Below are 6,133 nucleotides of genomic sequence, written 5' to 3'. Positions count from 1 at the left end.
TATTCAATAGAGGATCAATCCCTTACCATAAAATGATGAGGTTCATATCCCTAGATTTTCTGTCCGCAATTAGCATAAAAAACAATTGAACGAAAAAAATGCAACACACTTCTTCTTAATGTGAATAATAATAATAATAATTTCGATATTTTTTAATGATTATAAATATATTAATTATTTTTTACGTACATATATTGGAGCTTAAAGAAAAACAAACAAAAGATATAAACAATTAAATGTGTGTAGTTTTTAATTATTTTTATTTTGTTAATTGATTTTTTAATTTAGATTTTTTTTGTAATATTTTATTTGCATCTTAGTTAAAATAATTTGAATGATAAGAAGCGATATATTCATTCAGTATAACAAAGAAGAAAAAAACAAGAAAATAAAATTTAAACAAAAAATACTAGTACATTTGATTGGTTTCTAAAAACTAGGGTTTATTTTTATTTTATTAAAAAAAAAAAAAAAAATACAGAATTTCCTATATAATGTATGGGGATGGGTTTTTAAAAATAAATTGCCTTATATTTATAACGATATTTTGGACATGCCAGGAATATTGAATTGTGACAATGTCAAATAATTTTTCTTAACAGAGGTTTTTTAATAATGTCAACAAAATATGACTGCAAATCTGCTTTTTGGATAGGAAGCTTAATGTCGGATGGACTGACTACGAAAAGGTTGAAGTGCATTCATTCTTTCACTAAAAAACAGTCGGTGTCTGCAATAGTACACACAAATTTTTTTTTCTGATACAATCACGAAATTAATTGATCCAATTAATTTTTTAATGGAAATGTCGTCAATCACAGAAATGATAGTATCAATTAAAAAATTAATTGAAGGTCAATTAAAAAATTAATTGAAGGTCAATTAAAAAATTAATTAATCCAATTAAAAAATTGATACTATTAATTTTTGTTTCAATTAAAAAATTTGTTAAATCAATTACATTTTTAATTGAATATGTTTTTGTATTAATTAATACTTTAAATGGAAAAATTTTCGTGAAATTTTTTTCTGTCAGTTGCAATCACGTTATAGCCTTCCATAAGATGGAAGATGGGCTATATCGGACCAAGTTTTGATATAGTCCCCATATAAACCGACCTCCCGATTTGGGGTCTTCGGCGTATAAAATCTGTAGTTTTTATCCAATTTGCCTGAAATTGGAAATCTAGAAATATTTTTTTGGACCATCAAAAAGTGTACCGAAAATGGTGCCTATCGGTCCATGTTTTGGTATAGCGCCCATATGGACCGAATTCCCGATTTTGCTTCTTGGGCGTCTAGAAAGTGTATTTTCTATACGATTTGCTTGAAATTGGAAATCTAGAGGTATTCTAGGACCATAAAGAGGTGTGCCGAAAATGGGGTGTATAGCGCCATGTTTTGATATAGCCCCCATATAGACCGATCTCCCGATTTTACTTCTTGGGCTTCTAGAATCCGTAGTTTTAATCCAATTTACCAGAAATTGGAAATCTAGAGGTACTCTAGGACTCTAAAGACGTGTACCGAAAATGGTGAGTACCGGTCCGTGTTTTTATATAACCACCATATAGACCGATTTCCAGATTTACTTCTTGGGCTTCTAGAATCCGTAGTTTTTATCCAATTGGCTGAAATTGAAAATCTAGAGGTATTCTAGGACCACAAAGAGGTGTGCCAAAAATGGGAGTATCGGTCCATGTTTTGGTATAGCCCCCATATAGACCGATCTCCCGTTTTTACTTCTTGGACATCTAGAATCCGTAGTTTTTAACCAATTTGCCTGAAATTGGAAATCTAGAGGTATTCTAGGACAATAAAGATATGTGCCGAAAATGGTGATTATCGGACCATGTTTCGATATAGCCCCCATATAGACCGATTTACTTCTTGGGCTTCTAGAATCCGTAGTTTTTATCCAATTTGCCTGAAATTGGAAATCTAGAGATATTCTAGGACCATAAAGAGGTGTGCCGAATATATTGTGTATCGGTATAGTTTTTGATATAGCCTCCTTATAAACCGACCCTCCGATTTGAGGTCTAGATTCTAGAACTACAATTACATGTGCTGAATATTGTGTGTACCCTCCATGTTTTTGGCATAGCCCGCATTAGACCGATCTCACGATTTAACTCCTAGGTTTTCTAGAAATTGTAGCTTTTATCCGATTTGCTACAAATTGAAAATATGCTGGCATTTTAGACCCACAAAAAAGTGTATATGATTTAGTTTTTATAGGTCCATTTGGTAAGGCCTCCATATAGACCGATTTCAGATCTTGAAGTTACAGAAGGTGCACTGATTATGAAAATCGCTTGAAACTGAATGTAAAATTTCCTGATTTTACTTCTCGTAATCATTTAAATAATTGGGGTAAAAATCTACAGATTTAAGATTTCAAGTCAAGGCGTTAGTTCATCATTTTCTTGTACACTTACAAGAAATGTTTATGATTCCTGTAAAAATCAAACAAAAAATGGTTCTTATTAATCCAGAATCTCATCTAGTCTTCATAGGTAAAATCTTTACATTTATTTTCGGGAAGCGTACTGGTTGAACTGATCAGCTTGGGAAAATACCTGTCATCAAACTCCCCTGAGATGTTCAAAGGAAACTATAATATTTGATTTTTGGTGGTGGGTATTTAAGAATCGGTAAGAGTAGCTTAACCAGCAAAGGAAGGTTCAAGTGTGGTTCACTTTGGGTTTAGTGAACTACCCGAATTTATTGTGATAATTGGTTAATAGTTTTGCTGCAAGTAGAGCATGCTGATGAGGAATGTGGTAATTCCGAAACGTGCGTCCATCCAACCATCTTGCAGCCTATAGGGCTTTGCCCAAATAAACTTGACAAACATTATTATCCTCTGTTGGTTAACTACCGAAATAAACCTAATGTTAAAAACGTTCATTTGTCTTCTGTTTTTACTAGTACTAACAGCATGTAGAACAAAAATTGTCATTTTGAGAACCCACTTCACTTTTTGTATGAATGTCCATTTACTACACGCTCACAAAAAATCGCTTCTGTAACATATACTCCCAAACATATTTTGCTTCAAGCATATACATTTTTGGGTATTGCCCAAACATTTATATGTTTGATCTCTTCCAATATATAATATGTTTGAAAGCATATTAGTCTAAACAATATATGTTTGGGTAGTCTATGTTTCAAACATTTTGTATTTTTGCATCCAAATTCAATAATGTTGTCTTCCAAAAAACAATATGTTATTATGTATATAATATGTTTGGAAGCATTTTGCACCCAAAAATATTATATGCTTAAAAAAATTCTCCCAAACAATATTGTGCTCAAAATTTTATTTATTTATTTATATATTTACAATCATAACGAATTATGAAAATAAACAGGTAATATAGGTGCTAACAACATAGGTTTTCGACCTGAATGCTCAAAATTTTGTTTCTGCCCAATTGTATATTCCCCAACATCTTTCTCACTTCCACGAGATTTTTTAGTTCTTAGCACCTTTTTCTGTAATTCAAACATTGTAGAAGAAATTATTCAATTGTATGATTTTTTTTATTTTAATTTTACCTTTTGCCGGACGGGGATTCGAACAGCGGACCACACAGTTTGTAAGGATCAAAGAAGTAGCTGATCAATTGCCCAAGGAAAAATAAAATGTTAATTTTGTAATAACAAGCAACAACCACCAACTTAATTCAATATCGCTCCCTGTTAAATAGCGCTCCAAGCTACTAAACACATATATGTTTATAGGCTATTTCTAAATTAATATATGTTTGCATCCAAACATTTTATATTTACAAACATTTTATGTCCCAAACATAATATGTTCTAACATATTAACATATATGTCCCAAACATGTTATGCTAGTTTATGAACATTATATGCTTGCACTCAAAAATATTGTGTTTAAAAATTTGTGTTCCAAACATATAATGTTTATAGCCAAACATATGAAAAACAGTCTTTTTCATCCGTATAGAAACATACAGTAGAAAAATTGTCTCAAATTTTCATAGATTTTGTTTATTGTTAAAGAAGCCACCGTGGTGCAATGGTTAGCATGCCCGCCTTGCATACACAAGGTCGTGGGTTCAATTCCTTCTTCGACCGAGCACCAAAAAGTTCAGCGGTGGATTATCCCACCTCAGTAATGCTGGTGACATTTCTGAGGGTTTCAAATCTTCTCTAAGTGGTTTCACTGCAATGTGGAACGCCGTTCGGACTCGGTTATAAAAAGGAGGTCCCTTGTCATTGAGCTTAACATGGAATAGGGCAGCACTCAGAGATAAGAGAGAAGTTCACCAATGTGGTATCACAATGGACTAACCTAAATTTATAAAAATATATTTTAGTGCTCACCAATATGGAAAATATTTATAGCTTATTTAGATTAAAGCCTCTACTTTAAAATAACATAGAGAAATAAATCGAAACTAAGTGAGAAAATAAAATTTGGAATCTTTTTCGAATGTCCTTCTAAGTGGACATCGGTAGTGAAAGGGTTAAGCTACTTTTGTAGTTTAGTCAACGCAATGGTTTTAAGGTGAGATCAAAACAACAAAAATACAATTTTGACAAAATTTTATATAGAAATAAAGTTTTGACAAAATTTTCTATGGAAATAAAATTTTGACAAAATTTTGTATTAAAATATAATAAATAAGATTTTTTTTGTTTGGTAGTTTTTTGGTAATATTTTCTCCAAATGCTCCTGATACCACAATTTGCTTCAAATTCTATATGTGTTCTCACACTATCTGTTATACTTAATTACCATGTTTGGGAGCCACCGTGGTGCAATGATTAGCATGCCCGCCTTGCATACACAGGGTCGTGGGTTCAAACCCAGTTTCGACCAAACACCAAAAAGTTTTGCAGCAGTGGATTATCCCAACTCAGTAATGCTGGTTACATTTCTGAGGGTTTCAAATCTTCTCTAAGTGGTTTCACTGCAATGTGCAACGCCGTTCGGACTCGGCTATAAAAAGGAGGTCCCTTGTCATTGAGCTTAACATAGAATCGGGCAGCACTCAGTGATAAGAGAGAAGTTCACCACTGTGGTATCACAATGGACTGAATAGTCTAAGTGAGCCTGAAATATCGGGATGCCACTATACCTAACCTAACCTAACAACCATGTATAAATTCGTTTGTATCGGTAAATAATTATATGTATATAGTCCTCTATAATAAACCGGTATCTATATTTGATTTCTGGAGCCTCTTGCAGTTGTAAATGTCATCAGATCCAAAAGAAACTTTGATATATCATCTGTGTGAAAATGTACATATCAAATGTATTCTAGACTAGAGATTATAATGAGAATCGAAAAGACTTTTTCAAAATTTGGAAAAGTAGATTTTAAAAATTTGAAAAAGTCGACCTATTCGACTATTCCAGCTTCAAAAAAATTAATTTTTCGACATTTGCGATTATTGAAAAGTAGACGACCACTCGCATGAGATTTGACTGCATATAAACTTTTTTATCAATAAAGCCATCTGGCAATAACAGTTACGAAGGGATACAGTCAATTCAATACATGAGATTTGACTGCACATAAAATTTTATATCAATAAGGCATCTTGAAATAACGGTTACGAAGGGATACAAAATTGGAATTTTTAATATTTTCATACTATGTATTTTCAAACTAGCGGCCCGATATTATATTTAGATCTACGTGTCATATAACACAGAAAAAAATTTCACGAACATTTTTCCAATTAAACTTTTAATTGAGTTTTAAAAAATATTCTATTAAAAATTTTATTGATGTAACAATTTTTTTTAATTGAAACAAAAATCAATCACAAAAATTAATAATATCAATTAATTTTTTTTATTGGATCAATTACATTTTTAATTGACTTCCAATTAATTTTTTAATTCATACTATCATTTCTGTGAGTGAAAACATTTCAATAAAAAAATTAATTGGATCAATTAATTTCGTGATTGAATCAGAAAAAAAAATTTGTGTGAATATGGATAAAGTTTTGGTTTGTTTCAACGGTCGATGAACGGTAAGTATTTCTTTGATAAAAATTATAAGGAAATAACGAAAAAGGAATTTAACAATTAACCCGTCCATACTTTAATATGTCGATTTGTGGGCTTCAAATAGT

Source organism: Haematobia irritans, chromosome 2, assembly GCF_050003625.1.
Source record: "Haematobia irritans isolate KBUSLIRL chromosome 2, ASM5000362v1, whole genome shotgun sequence".
Classification (NCBI taxonomy): domain Eukaryota; kingdom Metazoa; phylum Arthropoda; class Insecta; order Diptera; family Muscidae; genus Haematobia; species Haematobia irritans.
The sequence above is the reverse complement of the archived record's forward strand: the minus strand, read 5'-3'. Positions refer to the sequence as shown.